At 37.6% G+C, this 22,224-nt stretch overlaps 1 long non-coding RNA gene across 1 annotated transcript in view; it reads right to left on the bottom strand.

The window, feature by feature from the left end:
• Positions 1–620: 620 nt before the first annotated feature.
• The window catches only part of LOC103883166, a 40,661-nt gene continuing 19,057 nt past the window's right edge, over positions 621–22,224 (bottom strand). Inside the window, exon 5 of the long non-coding RNA XR_645302.4 lies at positions 621–2,518. This is a non-coding gene — a long non-coding RNA (uncharacterized LOC103883166). The remainder of the gene's footprint in view (positions 2,519–22,224) is intronic.

The raw sequence follows: 22,224 nt of genomic DNA on the forward strand, positions 1-22,224 counted from the left end.
TACTAAAAATACAGAAATTAGCTGGGTGCGGTATTGCGCGCCTGTAGTCCCAGCTACTCCAGAGGCTGAGACAGGAGAATCGCTTGAACCTGGACGGTGGAGGTTGCAGTGAGCCGAGAAAGCGCCATTGCACTCCAGCCTGGGCGACAGAGCAAGACTCTGTCTCAAAAAAACAAACAAAAAACAAAGAGGCTCAGAAAAATAACTGAAGCTACTATTAATATAAAAATTGAAGAATCCACATCACATTTTCTGAGTACTTGGTAAATAAAAAAATGGCCACAAAAAACTATGTAAGTTTATCCGTTATTATCTGATCATATGCTATGATCACATCTTTAGGAAAAAAGAAATTTTTTAATTTTGTATTTCAAATTCCGAGTGTTGTTTCAATTTTCTAATTTATAATCAAACTTTCTAAGCTGAATTGGGAGTAATTTTATTAAAATAAGTTGTTTAGCATTTTCTGAAGTGAACAAATCAGTTGGTAAAATAGATTTTTGAATAAAACTGGTAAAAAAGAAATAAGTATTTTTGTTATATGCCAATTTAAAAGAAAATACAAAAACAATTTACTTTCTTATTTTAAATGAACAGCTAGAATTATATGTTTGTGTATGTGTATATGGCTATATAACTTAGTAATTATTTTAATGTTGTTTAGTATGATTTGTAACTCTTGTGCTAAAGAGAATTAAACAGTCAGTGGTCGATCTTATTTCTTTATGAAATGCAATGCACTGTGGTTCACTGAACGACAATTAATTAAGACAATAGCTCAACTGGCATGTTTTAGCTTCCAGTAAGATATGCAAATGAAGTATAATGTGCTATCTCATTAATTAATATTATAAATAAGAAACTTTTTTCTCTCAACTCATGTCATAATGGAAAATATATTATCTATATTTTTGGATAGATTGTGGAGAAATTCTATATGTTCATCCATATGTGTATTTTTGTAGTATGTAATATTTTACATAAAATTACAAAGTATTAAATTTATGATTAGATGGAAAAGCATCAAGCATTTATTGAGAATGAGAGAAAAAGAAGCTGGTGGGACATGTAGTAAACAGGCAACAAAATGTATCACTCCAGAAAAACAAAGGAGATTTCCAACTACTGCAGAGCTAAGAAACACACAAAAGGATAAATGTTCTGTGATTCCACGTACATGACATACCCAGAAGAGGCAAATTCAGAGTAGTTTAGAGGAACCAGAGAAGGCAGGAGGGCAGAGTGGGAGTTATTAGGTGATGATGATGATGTTCACGTACTTATAGTTTGGTTGAAATTGGGGGAAAAAAAATAAGAAAAAGAAAAGTTAAGTATATAAACCCTGGTATGTTATACCAGGTAAGTTGACTTGGGTGTAGGAAGAAAATACTAGATCCTACATTAAAATTTTAGATTTATCTAAAAATAAATAAGACATTATACTTTACTAATTTTAATTCATAGAGTTTAAAAGCTGTCCTAATTCTGTCCCCTGTGTTAGATGGTCAAATGTCCTCTATGTTGTATGGGCTACTCAGAGACAATCATAGGGGTTGTCCAATAATAAGTAATGATGTCCTCCCCAGTTGGTTTATCTTCAGCATATTGTGACATAGTGCAGTAATATGTGCCTGTGAAGTGGATTTACAGATTATACCCTCCCATTTCAACCAAATGAACCCTATGAAATTATAAATTGCTTAAACCATTTATGCAAAGAGGCCATACATTGAAGGTAATACCTACAATGCAAGTAGAGTAGGCAACAAAACAAACAACAAGAAATATGGCAGGATGGATATGTTGGGAGGCAGGACACACTACCCCCAAAACATTACTGTAGAAAACCAGAATATGTCATCGCAACACATAGTTCTTTGGCATATTTGGAGCAGATTATTTTGAGAAACCACAGACAAAGGAGTAGCTCTGAAAAGCTGTCCTTTTGTAAAGGAAATTTACATCTATAAAAGGAATTTTTATTAATAAGGGCATCTTCAGTCCATATCACCTAATCTGGCCTAGAAGTTTCTTGTGTCTTGCCGTAATAGCCATTGATGTCATGACACTGTCATGATAGAAAAAGTTTTTTTTAAGTTACTATGTTTTAGTTTTATTTGATTCAGTATCTGTTTGACTTGCTTTATATGTGTCAAGATTATTTTATTAAAAGTAAATAGGCATCCTGAGAAGGGCAATGGTACTCACACTGGTAAGTACTTGGTGAGCATATAGCTGTGTTACTGTGGTACTATCATAGAGTCTCCCTTTTATAACAAATATTCAGAAGACTCTAATGTTAACCTGTGAGATAGAATTTTAATATAGAGGGTAGATAACGATTAGGTTTTCATGAACTCATTAATGTGAGCTGCTGGAATGTTTTATATATATTACTTGTATCCCAGTCTGGCTTGGAGGAGGAAGAGAAGTGGGGAGAAGAGGAAAGAGGAATCTTTTCTGAATGCCATTTGTCTTAGATCAGTTTTTGATTTGTTAGCTGACTTTCTAGGAGTACCTGAAAAAGAAGAAGAAGAAAAAAATTATTCTGGGGTGATTTCTGTACACTCCTTCCTGTGAGGCTCTTTCTAAAGCAATGTCTTTTTATTGTCTTTTATGTTTGCCACCATAACATATATTGGGGTATGTATGGATATTGCTGGTGCCAATGAAATCCCCTTTACTTTCTTTCACTGTTTTTGATTCCCAGTGTCTGCCTACTTTTTCTTTCAATAGTACACAACTGTGGTTCTTCAAAGAGCTGCTACTACAACTGCTTGGCCTGTTGAAACTAGAAGTCCTCAGAATTTGTCTTCCCATTGCCACCTTCTCAGAAAGCCCTTAGTTAGTGACAAACCAGTGTAGGTTATGAAAACTCAGGTCCTCTGCCTTAAGCCAGAATACATTTTTGACACAGAATATACATTCCAGGAATTATTTGCAGAATCAGGCTAAAGCACTCCCCTCAAGACTTTCCTGAAATTATACTTTTGCTTAGGTTCTTCTTTTCTTCTCTGCTTCCCACATTCTATCATTTTTTTTTTTCCTTCAGGGCATGTGCACATGAATTCTCAACATGTCTTTTTATTTGGAGGAGTATAAGATTGAAACAAATTTAGAGACTATTAGTATAGAGGAGAAACCAGTTTACTGTTAAGAATAGCAAAACAAAATAAAACCAGAACCACCACCGCCAACAAAAACCCCACATCCTCACACACAAACAGCAGAACAATGACACCTGCATGTATTTATAGCTCTTAGAATTGTGAAAAGAAGAAAAATAGACATGTGAGTGGAACAGATTGGTGTCCTAATTTTCCCTCTTTGGCTTTTAAACAAAAGAAGATGTCCTGCTTATCTATCGCTGTAGAACATATCCCCTGAAAGCACATTAGATTATAACAATGAGTTGTTATTATTTTCTTTGATTCATAAAACTGATGAGTTCAGCCTGGTGGGGCTCCTTTGGAGTTGCAATGAGATTATTGTTGAGGCTAAAGTATTTGAGAGATTTCTTCTTCCCCTGTATGTCTGGTGCCAGGAAGTGCTGAGGCTGGTTAACCATCTCTCTATATGTGGACACTCAACATAAGGAACTGGAGATTCCTCACAGGGCAGTTCTAGAGTACTCAGATTTCTTATATGCTCCAAAGAAAGCATTCTGAAAGACCATGGCAGACACTACCATGCTGCTTCTTGCCTAGACTCAGAAGTCTTACAGTGTCACTTGTGCCACAGTTTCTTGGTGATAAGTGAGTTATAGGGTCGATCCATCCATGAGAGAGTGAATGCTCAGAGACATCATTCACTGGGACCTTCTTTAGATATGTGTTTAATAAAATGAAGGGAGTACAGAAAGCGTGGAATATTTACCTTGTTTCTTAGTGAATTAGGACACCAGAAAGAGACTGTGCAAAGCCTTACTACAAAATAAGGTAACAGGCTAATGAAGAGAATAGAGCAAATGGTCAGGCCCTAGCTGGCGTGTATGAATGCTCCTTATGTCTCTTCAGATGTGGATTCTGAGTTGAGAGCCTATGAGTCTGTCAGGGATCCTACTAGGGTAGAGATAAATTATTTTGCAGCAGAAATTGAAGGCAGACAATCTTAGCAAGGGTTGAGTTGAGGATATAGCAACAGTCAGATGTTTTCATCACAGTAGGAGTTGAAAGGAAGCAAATTCAGCAAAGTAGAATGGCCAGTGCTCCCCTCAATCTTATCACAGCACCAGTTTAGGAGGCATATAGGGAGTGCAGGGACTCAGCATCTAAGAGACGTCACCTTGGACAGTGGCGATTGTCTGCTAGTGCATGCACAAAAAGAACTTTGAAGCCCAGGGACCTCATTTTTCCATGGAATGAGGTCTTGCATCTCTCCCCTCTACACCTACTGTCTCCCTCAAGTATGTGGGAATTTAACATCCTAATTATTACCCTCACTAAAATGTTTCACCTACTACTGTGTTGCAAACAGTGTCTCTTACTGCTCTGAATAGTGTGTATTTAACAGGAAAGGAATTCTGTTTTACAGATCGAAAATCTGTGACTCAACAAGGTTAAGTGTTCCATCAAGTTTGCACAACTGGTAAGGGGAAGGATCCGCTATTCAGACTCAGGTCTGCTGCCTCACATTGTGTTCTTTCCACTTTGTGATACTATCTCTAATATTTACTTCTCTATAAGGTTGCAATTGAAATACAATTCTCAGAAATTCATGATTTTTTAATCTTCACTTTTAACCAACAAATACGTTTTCCTATTTGGTAACTGTAATCTGAAAACTGCTACATATTAATAAAAAATGACACTGATTTGCTTTTAGGTGTTCATTTATGCAGTGTGAATGAAGTCAGCTGTGTAAAAGTGACAAGAGAGAGAATTTCTTATGGTTCATTAGTAGAACATACAGCAGCAATCAATTGTAGTATTTAATAGTCACCACACATTCAAGATAGAGATTTATTTCAACAAAGGAATTAAACTTGAAAACAGCAGGGAAGGCCGGGCGCGGTGGCTCACGCCTGTAATCCCAGCACTTTGGGAGGCCGAGGCGGGCGGATCACAAGGTCAGGAGATCGAGACCACAGTGAAACCCCGTCTCTACTAAAAATACAAAAAATTAGCCGGGCGCGGTTGTGGGCGCCTGTAGTCCCAGCTACTCGGGAGGCTGAGGCAGGAGAATGGCGTGAACCCGGGAGGCGGAGCTTGCAGTGAGCCGAGATTGCGCCACTGCACTCCAGCCTGGGCGACAGAGCGAGACTCTGTCTCAAAAAAAAAAAAAAAAGAAAACAGCAGGGAAGAAATAAAAGACTGGAAGTGATCATAGGAGAAGTTTACCAAAAAAGTCAAACTTTCACCAAGTCACATGATCCTTCCAGTTTTAAAATCACATGGAAATTTAAGTTGAACCAGAAGTATATTCCTGACATTTTTCTTTCCCTTCAAAATCTTTCTGTTTTACTATTCTTAATATAAGTTGCCTAAGATATTAATCACACAATTGATTTTAAGGATAGCCTTACAAAAACAGCAAAATAATAATTTAATTTAATAACATATTAAGTACTTTCTATGTATCACATATTATATCAATTTCTTCACATGAATTGACTAAGTCTAACAACATGTCTGAAGTTGGATATTGATATCACTATCATGAGAAAATAAGGCACAGAGAGATTGAATAAATTGCATGAGATTATACTCATCTACTAAGTGGTAGATTTGGGATGTGAACCAAAGTAGTCTGGTTTCAGAGTTACTCTCATAACCCACCAAAATGCACCTCCTTCCCATCTAAACTGTATTTGCTTGAACAATATTTCAGTGTGTTCTCTCCCTAAATCCAATCAACATCATAATATGCACAAATAGGCAAAGATACTAAGTATAACTACTGAAAATAATTACTATGAATTTAAAAAATAGTCTTAGGTAATAGAGAAGGGAACAGAATGGCAGAGTCCAGAGAGTAGACAGGATGTACACACAGAGAGGCCAGAGAAAACTTCTATCTTCTGATGTAAGACCTGGAAAGTCAAAAAGGCACTACAAGTGTTGTTTTTGGATAGGAAGTCTATGAATATACCATTTATCTGAACATAAGGGAAATGGCCAGAGAATGTGTAGTCACGATTTTGACAGGACTCTGAGCAACTAGAGCAACTAGATTATATCAGACCTTGAGACCATGATAGGATTCTTAGTTCACATTTTGTGTAAAAAGTGGAGCTCTTAGATTGTATGCACAGGAGAATAACATTATCTTTTCTACATTGTATTGATGACTCAGTGTACTATGTTGAGAATAGATCATAAGACCCAAGGGTGGAAGCAGTAAGAACACTAAAAGGGTGATATTAATGATCAAGGATAAAGGTGATGGGGTGATATTAATAATCAAGAATAAAGAGGATGGTGATTGAGTAAGTGATAGGATTAAAGGAGTGGAGAAGTGGTTAGTTCTGTGTATGTCCTGGGATCTCAGAGTTTTCAGAAGTATTGAATTGGAGTTTAAGGCAAAGTGGAGAGTCAGGAATGACTCTGGGTTCTTTCATACATTCCATACATTGATCATTGTGGTTTTTAAGACTGCCTGTTCCTCAGAACGTATGTCTAGCTTCTCAAGAGGACTTCAGTCAGTCCTTCAGGAATGCCTCTTCAGTTTGCCCCTTCAGGAATAATTTCTACCCTTTTTCCCCCTTATATTATCCCTAACTTACTGAATACATCATACTTGTTATTCCGTCCACCTGGAATGTTTTGTTCTACATTTATTTATACGGCTAATGCCATATTATTATCCAGGCCCCTACAAGCATAACTTCTTCAGAACATCCCTTCAATTCTGATTAATCTCTCTCATTATCCATTTTTATGTTTTTCTTTCTTTTCCAAAGACTTCTCTCTATCTGTATTTATATAGTTCATTTTACAGAATATTCATTTACTGTTTTTCTCACTACAGTGTAAGCCATATAAGATCCTGCATCCTACCTTTACATTTCTAGTGTGTCCGTTTCCCAAATACCTAGTACAATGTCTAGGGCATAGAAAATCATGAATGAATGAATGAAACCATGTTATTAGGCAATAGACAATTATTTAACTTTGCATCTAATATGTATTAACTTACATTAAACTTTAAGATGATAATCTCTTCACTATAGGCATAGAGGTAAAACACTTTAAATAAAACATTCATTATGGTTTGTTATGTTTAATTCATATAGACATGGTCAGAACAAAAATCATCTTCTCATTAAAGTCAGCTAAATATTTTGGTTTAAATGAACATGGTAAATATCTAGACATTTTAAAATGTCATTTTATGTATATATATATTTCATATATATATATATATAGACTTAGATTTAAGTCAAATTTATTTCAACAAACAACTTTATTGGATGAAAGCTTATATGCTAATATGAATAATGAATATTTATAGAGTCTCTACAATGTGCCAGGTACTATAATTAACAATTAATCTAGAATTATCTCAATTAATCTTCATAAGAATCCATTAAGGTAGCTACTCTTATCTTCCACTTGCATACAAGAAAACAGACTCTTAGGTAAAGTTGTAGCAGGACAAGCCACAGACAAGAACCTCTAAGACACCAAGTTGTGGAAGGAAAGGGCTTTATTCAGCTGGGAGCTTCGGCAGACTCACATCTCCAAAAACCGAACTCCCTGAGTTAGCAATTCCTGTCCCTTTTAAGGGCTTACAACTCCAATGGGGTCTGTGTGAGAGGTTCGTGATCGATTGAGCAAGCAGGGGGTATGTAACTGGGGGCTGCATGTACCGGTAATCAGAACAGCACAGGACAGGGATTTTCACAGTGCTTTTCCATAGAATGTCTGGAATCTATAGATAACATAACCGGTTAGGTCAGTGGTCAATCTTTCACTATCAGGTCTGCAATGTAGTGCTGGGCTATCTGACTGCTGATTTCATTTCATTTTCTTTAACTCCTACTTTTTCTTTGAGGCAGAAATTGGTCATAAGACAATATGAGGAATGGTCTCCTCCCTTAAAGTGATCTGTTCAAAGTTATAGATATATTAGGTGACATATTTGGAATTTTATTCCAAGTATTCCTGCCTCCAAATTTATACAATATACCTTTTTAAATAAGGTCATTAGTTATAAACAGCCCTATCTTCCATTTGCCCAAGCCAGTATAAAAACCTACTTAAAAAAAAAATACAACTTTAAGCACTCTAGCCAATTATTCCACTCAACTGCTTCTTTCCTCTAGTATTCTGAGAACAACATTTTTAAAATTCGGACTTCAAATTCAATAATTGTACGATTTTTTTCCTGTTCTTTACTAATCTTGTGCTCATTTTTCCATTATTATTCAGTATACATTTCAGGATTCATCACTAAAATTACTCTTCTGAATACTTCCTCAACTGTCTTGCCTCTCTCTGTCTCTTAGTTCTCTCCTAATAAAATCCAATTCTGGTTAAATCTAATTCTTGGGTCACTCTACCTTTGCAAACATCTAAACTGGCACAAGAGAAGAGCACACAACCATGCTGAAAAGTATTACCTTGAACTTATTATCACTAGACTCAAGTTATATCTTAGTAGAGTTGTACAATTATACTAAATTTTTGTAGTTCATTCATTTTTTCCAATTTTTTAGAAAGCCATCATATACTTTCTCTTCTCCTATTGTATCTCCACTTCTTCTTCCATCATCCTCCCTCTGAGGAGAATATTTTAATTCCTATTTCATTCAGGAAATGAAGGCAACCAGAAAACATTTTTTACCTCACTTCTATTAACACATATCCTGAAGTCATTTGAGACCACTCTACCTTCTGTACTCTTAGTTTGGATAAACAACCTATGCTCCTTTCTTAGTTCTCCATAGGTGCAATAGATTTCATCTCCCCTTGCTCAGTTTCTCTGTGGAAAACATACACAAAATGGTCCTTAAAAGCAACTGCTTATGCTTTTGTCTCCACATATTCTCCAGTGAGTTTTTGTCCTTATCACTTCACAAAAAATGTTCATGTCAAGGGTACCAATTATTTCCATGTTGGTAAGTTTAATTGGTCTTCATGTTACTCAACAATTATTAAAGGATGAGACACCATTGAGCATTCCTTTTATTCATTTGCTTTTGAGACATCTACTTTTCCTACTTCTCCTCCTATTTCATTGGTAATATAGTTTAGATATTTTTCCTCACCCAAATCTCATGTTGAAATGTAATCCCTAATGTTGGAGGTGAGGCCCAGTGGGGGATGTTTGGCTCATGGAGAAGATCCATCATGAAGGGCTTGGGCCGTCCCCTTGGTGGTAAGTGAGTTCACACAAGTTCTTGACACTTAAAAATGTGTAGCACATGACCCAGCACTTGCTCCTGCTTTTGCCATGTAAGGTGCCTATTTCTCTTTCACCTTCTGCCATGACTGTAAGCTTCCTGAGTCATCCCTACAAGCCAAGCAGATGCCAGCAGCATGCTTCCTGTAAAGCCTGCAGAACAGTGAGCCAATTAAACCTGTTTTCTTTATAAATTACCCAATCCCAGGTATTTCTTTGTAGCAATGCAAGAATGGCTTAATACAGAAAATTGGTACTGAGGAATGGGGCACTGTTATGAAGATAACTGAAAATGTGAAAGTGGCTATGGAACTATGTAATGGGTAGAGGTTGCAGGAGTTTGGAGGGCTCAGAAGAAGACAGGAAGATGAGAGAAAGTTTGGGACTTCTTAGAGACTGGTTAAATGATTGTGACCAAAATGCTGATAGTAATGTGGACATGAAGTGCAGGCTGAGGAGGTCTCAGATGGAAATGAGAAACTTACTGGGGACTAAAGCAAAGGTCACACATGTGAGGCCTTTGCAAAGAGCTTGGCTGCATTGTGTTCATACCCTAGGGATCTGTGGAAGTGTGAACTAAAGAGAGATGATTTAGGGTATCTGGCAGAAAAAAATTATATGCAGCAAAACATTCAAGATGTGACTTGGCTACTTCTAACAGCCTATGGTCAGATGCAGAAGCAAGGAAATGAGTTAAAGTTGGAACTTATGGCCGGGCGCGGTGGCTCAAGCCTGTAATCCCAGCACTTTGGGAGGCCGAGACGGGCGGATCACGAGGTCAGGAGATCGAGACCATCCTGGCTAACACGGTGAAACCCCGTCTCTACTAAAAAATACAAAAAACTAGCCGGGCGAGGTGGCGGGCGCCTGTAGCCCCAGCTACTCGGGAGGCTGAGGCAGGAGAATGGCGTGAACCCGGGAGGCGGAGCTTGCAGTGAGCTGAGATCCGGCCACTGCACTCCAGCCTGGGCGACAGAGCGAGACTCCGTCTCAAAAAAAAAAAAAAAAAAAAAGTTGGAACTTATATTTAAAAGGGAAGCAGAGCTAAAGGTTTGTAAAGTTTGCAGCCTAGCCATGTGGCAGAGAAAGAAAAACACTTTTTGGGAGGAAGAGGAATTCAAGCAGGCTGTTGAGCAAACACTTGCTAGAGAGATTTGCATAACTAAAAAGGAGCCAAGTGCTAATAGCCAAGATAATGGGAAGGAGGCCTCAAAGGCATTTTAGAAATTTTCCAAGCTGCCCTTATCATCACAGGCTCTGATGCCTAGAAGAATGAATGGCTTCAGGGACCAGTCCCAGGGCCCTGCTGCTCTGTGTAGCTTCAGGACACTGTTCCTCACATACCAGCACTTGTAGATTCAGTCTCAACCCAAAGGGCCCCAGATACAGCTTGCACCGCTCCTCTGGTGAGTGCAAGTCATAAGCCTTGGCAACTTCCATATGGTATTAAGCCTGTGGGTATGCAGAATGTAAGAGTGAAAAATGCTTGATAGACTCTGCCTATATTTCAAATGCTGTATGAGGAAGCCTGCATGCACATCAGAAGCCTACTGCAGGGTCAGAGGCACCACAGAAAACCTCTATTAGGGAAGTGTGGAAATGTAAGGTTGGAGCCCACATGCAGTGTTGCCACTGGGGCCCTGCCTAGTGGAGCTATGAGAAGTGGCTGTTGTCCTCTAGACCCCAGAATAGTAGAATAGTAGATCCACTGGCAGCTTATGCCTTGCTCCTGGAAAAGTACAGGCACTCAAAAACCTGTCAGAGTAATTATGGGGGATATAATCTGCAAAGTCACAGGAGCAGAGCTGCCCAGAGCTTTGGGAGGCTACTCCTTGCACCACTGTGCTTTGGATGCAGGATATGAAGTCAAAGGAGATTATTTTGGAGTCTTAAGATTTAATCACTGCCCTGCTGGATTTCAGATTTGCATGGGTCCTGTAGCATCTTTCTTTGGGGGATTCTTCTCCCTTTTGGAGTAAGGAATGTTTACCTAGTGCCTATACCCACAATGTATCTTGGAAGTAAATAACGTGTTTTGAATTTACCAGCTCATAAGTGGAAGAAAATAAATCTCACATGAGACTTTCGACTTGAACTGAACTTGAGACTTGAGTTAATGCTAGAATGGATTAAGACTTTAAGGGGATTATTGAGTAGAGATTATTGTATTTTGAAATGTACAAAGGAGATGAGATTTGGGATGGTCTAGGTGTAAACTGATATAGTTTAAATATGTGTCCCTGACAAAATCTCACGTTAAAATATAATTCTCAGTGTTGGAAGTGGGGCCTGGTGGGAGGTCCTTGGATCATGGAAGAGGATCCACCATGAATGGGTTGGGCCATCCCCTTGGTGATAGTGAGCTCTTGCTCTGAGTTCACATAATAGCTAGTCATTTAAAAGTGTATGGCACTCCCCTCCCCACTTTCTTTCTTGTTTGCTTGTGCTTTCACCATGTGAGGTGCCTATTCCCCCTTCACCATCTGCTATGACTGTAAGTTTCCTGAGGCCTCCCTAGAAGCTAAGCAGATGGCTGCACAGTGCTTCCCTTAACCCTGCAGAACTGTGAGCCAATTAAACCTCTTTTTAAAAAAAATAAATTACCCAGTCTCATATATCTCTTTATATAAATGCAAGAACAACCTGATACAATTGACAACTTATATTTTCTGTTTCCTCCCAAAGCTTTAAACATTGGAGTAGCCCAGAGATCTTTGAATATCCTCTTTCTTTGTTCATACACATTGTCTTGGTGATCTGATTCAATATTTTCAAATCTCTAAACTGATGCCCACATACTCATCCTTCCAGTCTGAACTTCTATCCCGAACTGGTGCATGGAACAGACTACTTAACATCCCTGTCTGGAAAGCATATACTCCTTTCAAACTTGACAGGCACAAGAACAAGATTTTGTTTTCCCTTACTGCAAAGATGTTTTTCTCCAAATATTTTCCATCTGAGTAAAAAAGAATTCCATCCTTTTAGTTAATCAATCCAAATATTTTGGAGTCTTTTTTTGTGTGCCCTCTTTCTTTTACGGACCATATTAAATTGCCATCCATTAGCAAATCCGGTTGATTCTTTCTGTTTTAAAGAATAATTCATCCACTTCTTAAATCTCCCATTACTACTGAACAGCCGTTATTATATTTTACTTGGATTACATAATGTAACAACTCAATGGGTTCATTTTGCCTCCTGCCCAGAAAAGCCAATACATTAAGAACAACAGATATTGCAGCAAAGAAAGAGTTTAATTATCTCAGGGCCAGCCAAGCAAAAGGATGGCAGACATTTCTCAAATTTGCTTCCCTGAAAGCTCAGAGGCTTGGGTTTTTAAAGATAATGTGGTGGCCAGGGTTCTAATAAATGAATACTGCTGATTGGTTGGGGATGAATTCATGGAAGTGTCTAAACTGTTTTCAGACACTGAGTCAGCTTCTGTGTGGGAGCCATTTCCTTGGTGTAAGTCAGAGGTTCAGGTGGAGTCAGTCAGTTGTCAGAATGCAAGAGTCTGAAAAACATCTCAAATGTCAATCTTAGGTTTTGATAATACTTATGTTATATATAGGAGCAATTGGGGAAGTTACAAATCTTGTGACCTCCAGAACAGTAAATGATTATAGAAAGGCATGCTGGAGAACAATAGTTAGTTGTCATTTAATGATGCCTATATCTTAGCAGAATTCAGATTTGTCCATAATCCTAATTTTGTGACCTTTAATTAATTTTATAAGGTAATTTCGGTCCCTAAGCAAGGAGAGATTTAGCTTCCAGAAGGACTGTTATTATCTTGTTTTAAAGTTAACAAAGGCAGTTATCTTGTGAGGCCAGAAGCAAGATCGAGTCAGTTAGGTTAGATTTCTCTCACTACTATAATTTTTGCAACAGCGGTTTCAGCAATAATATCCTGTCTAACTTCTCTGCATTTTAATCTCTTCTATTTTGGTAGCCATGGTCTTGAAAGGAAACAAATAGCACGCTCAAATTTATTAATTAGAAGAATTTAATAAAATGTTTATAAAGTTGTTGAGATGGTTTGGAAAAAGCAAAAAGAAAAAAGAAAAAAATTGCAGTAGTTGGAGGCTAGTAACAATAGAGAGTGATCACCACACCCAGACTTGGATAATCTAGGCCAGGAGGTAGTTATCAGACCCAGGGGAGAGCCACATGGTAAGGGCTATGACTATTGGAAGTTCTGGTGAAACATAATGAAAAACAAAATCTGTCAGTTCTGAAAAGTTCTTTACAAAGGTAAAAGGAAAAAAAAAAATATTATTGATAAGCATTAAACTAGAACGTGACTTGCATCATAGGCAATTTGCTAAGAGATTTCAAAGGGAGAAAACAAATCTCAGTTTTTTATTCAATACAATACATATATATTCTCAAGATAATAACTTGTCTTCAAGTAAGAGGACTTGACAGCAACATTTGTCATAAACACTTCATCATAAATTCGCCTGGCTATTAGAGTGGCCATCAGTGTTAGTTAATTGACTATATATGAGGGAAAACTAAATCTCACATTTCTGAATGACAGGAGATAGTTTTGCAACTTAGAGTGAGGTGCCTACTGAAGTTACCCTTCCACTAAAATCTGAAGATAACAGCACTATCTTCTTTGACTACATTTCAAAGAGATGGTCCCCAGGTCTTTAAGAAAGACATTTCTGAGGTAAAAGCTAGCAGAAGTCTTACCTAGGTTTTAAAAAGATATACATTCATTTCAAATGGAGACAGAATATATAATTACAAGTTTTCTAAGTAAATACTCTAAGGGAGGGGAGGGGAGTCTCTTTCCTTGTTTGCAAAAGGGAGTATAAAACCCCTTATTTTTAATTTGTATTTGACCTTACAAGCAAGATGGAGTAAACCCACAATGACTGGTCAGAAAAGCCAGAGAAATTGTTATCTCAACCTCACTCTTCTTATAGCTTCTAGATCTTCTCTCAGTGCCTCCCTATTAGTGTCTTAATCTTGGCTTTCAGATTTTTGTGACAGCAATGGCTAAAACAGACACTCATGTACAGGTATATCATTCAGTAGGTGACACAAGAAGTGAGTAGGAGGAACCAGAAAGAATGAAATAAGAAAAGGAAAAGTTAATGCAAACGTGCATTGCTGAATTTGGTCCTCTCCAGAGGCAGCTAGGGCTTCATCCTTCTTGGAACTTCTCAGTAACACACAGAATGACTCTTAGATAGGTCAGCAAAAGATTAATGGGAAAAAGCAATTATCCATCACTCCCATTTCCCATTGTTTGAGGATTAACACAGGGGATATTAACTTCTTCCACACTTTCAACTGTGCTTGTAGCAATACCATGTGGGCTCCTGCTGGCATCTCATGTCACAGTAAATGAACTATCAAGGCTTGGGCTTGAAGCAAGAGGCTACTAAAGGGAAGTAAGTAAAAAACCTTTAGGTAAATGCTTGGTAAGTAAAAACCTGTAGGTAAATGCTTAGCTGTAGCTGAAAAGGGGAATGTGAGGCTAACCTCAAGAGGTAGCTAATGTACCTCTGTTGGACATACCCAACTAAGAGCCAAAAGAAAGGAAGTCAGTTGATGCCATACATATGGGGCAAACTCCTGGGGCAGAGAGCAGGATGGAGAATAAATCAGGAGGTGCAAATAGAAGATATTCAATATACTTCCTCTACAAGCTATTTTTTTTTTGTTGTTGTTGTTTTTAATTTATTTATTATTATTATACTTTAAGTTGTAGGGTACATGTGCATAACGTGCAGGTTTGTTACATATGTATACTTGTGCCATGTTGCTGTGCTGCACCCATCAACTCGTCATTTACATCAGGTATAAATCCCAATGCAATCCCTCCCCCCTCCCCCCTCCCCCCTCCCCATGATAGGCCCCGGTGTGTGATGTTCCCCTTCCTGAGTCCAAGTGATCTCATTGTTCAGTTCCCACCTATGAGTGAGAACATGCGGTGTTTGGTTTTCAGTTCTTGTGATAGTTTGCTAAGAATGATGGTTTCCAGCTGCATCCATGTCCCTACAAAGGACACAAACTCATCCTTTTTTATGGCTGCATAGTATTCCATGGTGTATATGTGCCACATTTTCTTAATCCAATCTGTCACTGATGGACATTTGGGTTGATTCCAAGTCTTTGCTATTGTGAATAGTGCTGCAATAAACATACGTGTGCATGTGTCTTTATAGCAGCATAATTTATAATCCTTTGGGTATATACCCAGTAATGGGATGGCTGGGTCATATGGTACATCTAATTCTAGATCCTTGAGGAATCGCCATACTGTTTTCCATAATGGTTGAACTAGTTTACAATCCCACCAACAGTGTAAAAGCGTTCCTATTTCTCCACATCCTCTCCAGCACCTGTTGTTTCCTGACTTTTTAATGATCGCCATTCTAACTGGTGTGAGATGGTATCTCATTGTGGTTTTGATTTGCATTTCTCTGATGGCCAGTGATGATGAGCATTTTTTCATGTGTCTGTTGGCTGTCTGAATGTCTTCTTTTGAGAAATGTCTGTTCATATCCTTTGCCCACTTTTGGATGGGGTTTTTTGTTTTTTTCTTGTAAATTTGTTTGAGTTCTTTGTAGGTTCTGGATATTAGCCCTTTGTCAGATGAGTAGATTGCAAAAATTTTCTCCCATTCTGTAGGTTGCCTGTTCACTCTGATGGTAGTTTCTTTTGCTGTGCAGAAGCTCTTTAGTTTAATGAGATCCCATTTGTCAATTTTGGCTTTTGCTGCCGTTGCTTTTGGTGTTTTAGACATGAAGTCTTTGCCCATGCCTATGTCCTGAATGGTATTACCTAGGTTTTCCTCTAGGATTTTTATGGTATTAGGTCTAACATTTAAGGCTCTAATCCATCTTGAATTAATTTTCGTATAAGGAGTAAGGAAAGGATCCAGTTTCAGCTTTCTACTTATGGCTAGCCAATTTTCCCAGCACCATTTATTAAATAGGGAATCCTTTCCCCATTTCTTGTTTCTCTCAGGTTTGTCAAAGATCAGATGGCTGTAGATGTGTGGTATTATTTCTGAGGACTCTGTTCTGTTCCATTGGTCTATATCTCTGTTTTGGTACCAGTACCATGCTGTTTTGGTTACTGTAGCCTTGTAGTATAGTTTGAAGTCAGGTAGCGTGATGCCTCCAGCTTTGTTCTTTTGACTTAGGATTGTCTTGGAGATGCGGGCTCTTTTTTGGTTCCATATGAACTTTAAAGCAGTTTTTTCCAATTCTGTGAAGAAAGTCATTGGTAGCTTGATGGGGATGGCATTGAATCTATAAATTACCTTGGGCAGTATGGCCATTTTCACAATATTGATTCTTCCTATCCATGAGCATGGTATGTTCTTCCATTTGTTTGTGTCCTCTTTTATTTCACTGAGCAGTGGTTTGTAGTTCTCCTTGAAGAGGTCCTTTACATCCCTTGTCAGTTGGATTCCTAGGTATTTTATTCTCTTTGAAGCAATTGTGAATGGAAGTTCATTCATGATTTGGCTCTCTGTTTGTCTGTTACTGGTGTATAAGAATGTACAAGCTATTTTTAAAACTGTTGCCAGAATGATCTTTTTAAAACCTAAGTCAGAACATATCATTTCCCTGCTCAAAACCCTATTTCCTTAGTTTTATTTATGTTTTTTCTACATCACAAATTGAAACCAAATTTGTTAGGAAGCAAATAGATTTTCATTTGGCAATATATGGAGAATAATTGTGGTATGCTAAACTGAAATGCCATATAAATATTTGAGTCATGAATATTGCACTGAAAATCACATTTGAACATAGAATTTAGTTGCTACCTGTCACTATGTAGTTTTATATATTTGAAAACATGAAAATATTAATCAGTTCTGGAATGTAAAATTAAGCAGATATTTAGTAGCAAAAAAAAAAAATAATAAAAAGGGACAGGATATAGCTCTTAGGTTAAAATTAATAAAACTAGTGGTATCTTATTAAGAATACTTACCCTGACTATGTGAATAATCTACTTTATAAAATTATGGTTATTGACTTGTTTAAAGACTATTTCTAACCATTTAACTTTGAATTTTTGTTTAATATAGTGTCCCCACTAAAAATGACTAGATTATGTTCCGATACTTATATGACTGCATACTACAGCAAAAGAATTCATTCTATAGCTATTTTTGCCACTATGATAGATAATGGCATTTCAAAAATATGAAGATGGAACATGGTTTATTTTCTCAGTAAGCTCTCAGTAGCCATGGTTTCTTAAAATGCCACTGGCAGTATAGCAAAATATTGGACTTTCACACAATTCTATGATGAAGATGAGGAAAAATGGACAGTAAGAGCCATACTACTTTAGCTTTAATTTGTCCTCTTACAGAGAGTTTGCTCTTTATCCTAAGATGTGATAGCTAGCTACTGAAGGCTTTCCTGCAAGGAGCTAATGATGTCAAGTTTACTCTTTAAAGAAAAAAACAAGTACTTTTACATGAAGTGCAAGTCTGACTACAGGGGCAATTGGAGCTAGGAAGATCAATCAGAAGCCTATTGCAGTTGCAAAAATGAGAGATATAAATTCCTGAATTAAATTTCTGGCTATAGAAATGGAAAAAGTGAAGGACTTCATTAGCTACTTAATAGGTAGAATCTATCAAATTGGTAACCAGGAAACCGAAACCAGGCCAACGAAGAGAGAAATCTAGGGAACTCTCAGGTTTCCAACTATTGTAACTGGACGCATGACAGTCACACAAGGAATGTAGAAAAACTTTTGGGTTTGGGTTAGGTAGAAAAGCCAAGAGATGCAAAGCTACCGTTTCAGTTCTCTATCCTTGTTAGAATAAACCTCCCACATTAAGTGCCAGGAAACAACCACCATTGCTTATGGCCATAGATTCTGTGGGTCAGGAATTCAGAAAAAGCACCACAGAAATGGTTTGTAGCTGCTCTGTGATGTCTGCGGCCTCATCTGAGAACACTCGAAGGACCGGAGATGACTCAGACAGCTGCCGTCTAGAACAACTGGAACAGAAGTCCTCAAAATTTGCACTCAAAATACTTTTACATGTTTAAAAATTATTAAAGATGCCCAAAGCGTCTTTGAGTATGTGGATTATAATCATCAATATTCACAATACTCGAAATTAAAATAAAAAACGTTTAAAGTACTTATTTTTAAATTTAATTAAAATAGAAATGATAAGCTCTCCAACTGGTGTTGCATATAACTGTGTTAATACAAATCTTTATTTTCCTGACCAACAAAACACTGTGAGAGGGGTGGCCTTGTTTTCCATTTGGGTAAAACGCTTTACTATGTGACATAATAGGAAACAGCCAGGTTCTCATGTGTGCTTCTGCATCCAATGTTGCAGTGTATTGTTTTAATTAAAGTATATGAAGAAAATGTGACCACCCATAGATTTAAAGTTAGAAAAGAAAGGAATATTTTAATAGCTCTTCAGATATTTGTGAACATTTTCCTTTTATATGATACCAAAACTTGACAGAAGGCATTTTCTGAAAGTTCGGTTGCAGTACGATATCTGAAACTGTGTTACTGATTTTTTTGGACTCTGCTACATTAAAATCCATTAATCGGTCTTACACTTGAATGAATCTTGAATGGGCCTTTTACCCATAAATCATTTTTGTAATGCCATGCACATGTCATTTGAATATGTTGTTTCACTAAGCTATGCAGGTCTTCCAAATGCTGATATATTTCATTGTAAAATATCAAAAAATACCATTTATTAAAATTATCACCTATTTCATCAGAAGTGCCTTGGGAAGCTGTCACACTCATAGCAGATAAAACTTAAAATTTACCATTGACAATCAATGCTGTCAATTATTTTCCTTAAAATAATACTTTTCTTTTTCAAGCAAGTATCTTCTGATACACCTAATGCTGAATAACCATAGATTTGGGGTTCATTCTTTCATATCAAAATGGTGTTCCGTGAAAGAAGTACATAGTCCAGCCCACAATTCAGTTGCACAAGTGTTTTTCCTTGAGACAAGTGTCATACTTAGTATGCAGCTTTAATAGTTTGCTAAGGCTCTCATTAAAAAAAAAAAAAAATCACCAACTGTGTAGGTTAATCTACTTTCTTCACAGTTCTGAAGTCCAGAAGTCAAAGGGCAAGGTGCCAGAAGATTTGGATTCCTGTGAGACCTCTTTCTTTGGCTTGTGGATAGTCACCTTCTCACTGTATGCTCAAGCAGTTTCTTCCATGCATGCGTACCTCTCTCTCTCTCTCTGGGCTGATCTCTTATAAGAACACCTACATATTAGGCTGGGCGCGGTAGCTCATGCCTGTAATCTCAGAACTTTGGGAGGCCAAGATGGGTGGATCACCTGAGGTCAGGAGTTTGAGACCAGCCTGGCCAACATATTGAAACCCCATCTCTACTAAAAATACAAAAATTAGCCGGGCATGGTAGCAGATGCCTGAAATCCCAGCTACTCGGGAGTCTGAGGCAGGAGAATTGCTTGAAATCAGGAGGTGGAGGCTGTAGTGAGCCGAGATGGCACCAGTGCACTCCAGCCTGAGCTATAAGTGAGATTCTGTCTCAAAAAAAAAAAAAAAAAAAAAGAATACCTATATATTGGATTAAAGCCCACCCTAAAGACCCCGTTTTTACTCAAGCACCTCTTCAAAGGCCTTCTCTCTAAATACTGTCACTTTCTGAAGTATTGAGGGTTAGGGGCTTCAATATCTAAATCTTGGAGGAACACAATTCAGCCAAGAACAGCCGAAAAACAGTTTATGTATAGTATTCATCATGCTACATAAAATGTTAGAAAAATGAGTACTAAGGAGTTATTTCATACAATTATTTTTTCTGCACCGTCAAGAATATGTATGAAGATATGACAATGACTTTTTTTTCCTGCAAGTACATGGGAGTGAAGAATTTTAAGATTAATATTTCAGTGTGATGCCTCTGTATTGATTCATGCTAAGGCACCAGTGGTTTTACCTATCACTAATTTCACACCACTTCAAATGTCAACACAGTGAAAAGGGTGTAGAGTGTGTTAGTATTAAGAAACAATTGTGATTCACAGATCTTTTAGAAGAATTGCAGTGACTCTTGAAGTTCCATCCACTAAACTTTGAGAAATACTGATAATTACTTATATGACTGCAAATAGATAATTTGAAGGATGGACTTAGCTAGAATGATAGACAGGCATAGTTAACTTGGCTTTTTCACACAGCTTGAGTTATCTTGCAGCGTGGAGCTTCAGGATAGTTGGAGATCTTAAATTATATTGTTGTGAATGTTGCAGCAAAGCAGAGGCTGAGTGGCATTATATGATTTAGTCTCTGCAGTGACATCCATCACTTTTATCATATTCTGTTGTTTAAGTAGTCACAAGTCCACCCATAGTCCAGAGAAGGAGACACTGACCCCTACCTCTCAATGGCAAGATTACCTAAGAATTTGCAAACATATTTTAAACTTTCCACAGACTGATTTTTGGCCATAAATTATTTTTATTATTCTGCTATGCAACATGCACTCACTCCTCCAAAGACCTCTGTCAAAATTTGATCCCATTATAACATCAGGCTCATGATTCAGGGTCTTGTCATGTAAATCATGTCTAGGTGTAAACAAAGTGCCTTGGGTTTGGTTCATCAGTACAATTTCTTTTGATTTAAAGACCTATAGTCTATAGTATAAGGAGACCGTTTATCTGCCTCACGATCACCCAGTTTACAACACTTTTCAGGGATAGGATAGCACAGCAGACACTTCTATTTACAAAGAACAAAGAGGGCACATTAGTCGAGTTTCTCCAGAACAAAATAGAATCAAAAGGAAATACGAAGAATAGAAATGTTCTTTATTTTCTCTCTCTGAATCTCTCTGTCTCTTATTATAAGATATTGGCTTACATAATCACAGAGGCTGAGAAGTTTCAGGACCTGCTCTCTGAAGCTTGCAAGCTGGAGGCCCAGGAAAGCTGAGCAATGGATACCTGAGAGTATAGATCTAGTCCCCGTCTGAAGACTTAAGAACTTGTAATGCCGAGGGCAGGAGAAGATCAAGCAGTGGGGCAGTATTAATTCAACCTTTCTTTGCCTCTTTGTTCTATTCAGCCCCTCAACCCAGTGGATGATGCCCACTGGCATTGGAGAGGACCATCTGTTTTACCACCAATTCAAATGCTAATGTCTTCTGGAAAATCTCTCACAGACACACCCAGAAATAATGTTTAACCAGCTATCTGGCCCAATCAAGTTAACACATAAAATTATCTCTCACAGAAGGGAAATGGGAGGCACATAGCAGTCACTTGCTATTAGTAATTCTAAAATGTGATAGGACCACCTCTCAGTGGTTCCTTGATTACAGTCCTTTCCTACTCCCTTCTCTGCTACTTTTAACTCTGTCCACTGAACTTTTAATTATGCCAAGGCATCTTTCCTATATCACAGGAAATGACCTGTTTTGTAGCTGAGTAGTGTTCTTGACTTCTTCTTTTTCCTAGAAATGTTGGGGGTTCAGAAGCCTCTTTTTATTTCGTCATGATTCTAGTTTTTCATCTATTCACACAAAATTTTTAAGTTTCCCTTTGTAAATGCAGTTCTTGATCCTCTATTTATTGAATGCTTGATATGTGAAGGCAAGATTAGCCACTGGGATGTAGAAATGAACAGAATAGGCACAGTTTTTGCTATTATGGGGAATAGAATCTAATTTGACAGCTTTTCATCATTAAGATTCACCACACAACAAAAATAAAGATCTCCACAAAATACCTATCAGAATAATAATCCTATTCTGGAGGGTTAAGGGAGGCTTCCTTAAGGAAGTAACATTTAAGCAAATATCTAAAGGATGAATGCAAATTAACTTTAATGTGTTCACTATTTCT

The sequence above is a fragment of the Papio anubis genome, chromosome 4, assembly GCF_008728515.1.
Source record: "Papio anubis isolate 15944 chromosome 4, Panubis1.0, whole genome shotgun sequence".
NCBI classification, from domain to species: Eukaryota; Metazoa; Chordata; class Mammalia; order Primates; family Cercopithecidae; genus Papio; species Papio anubis.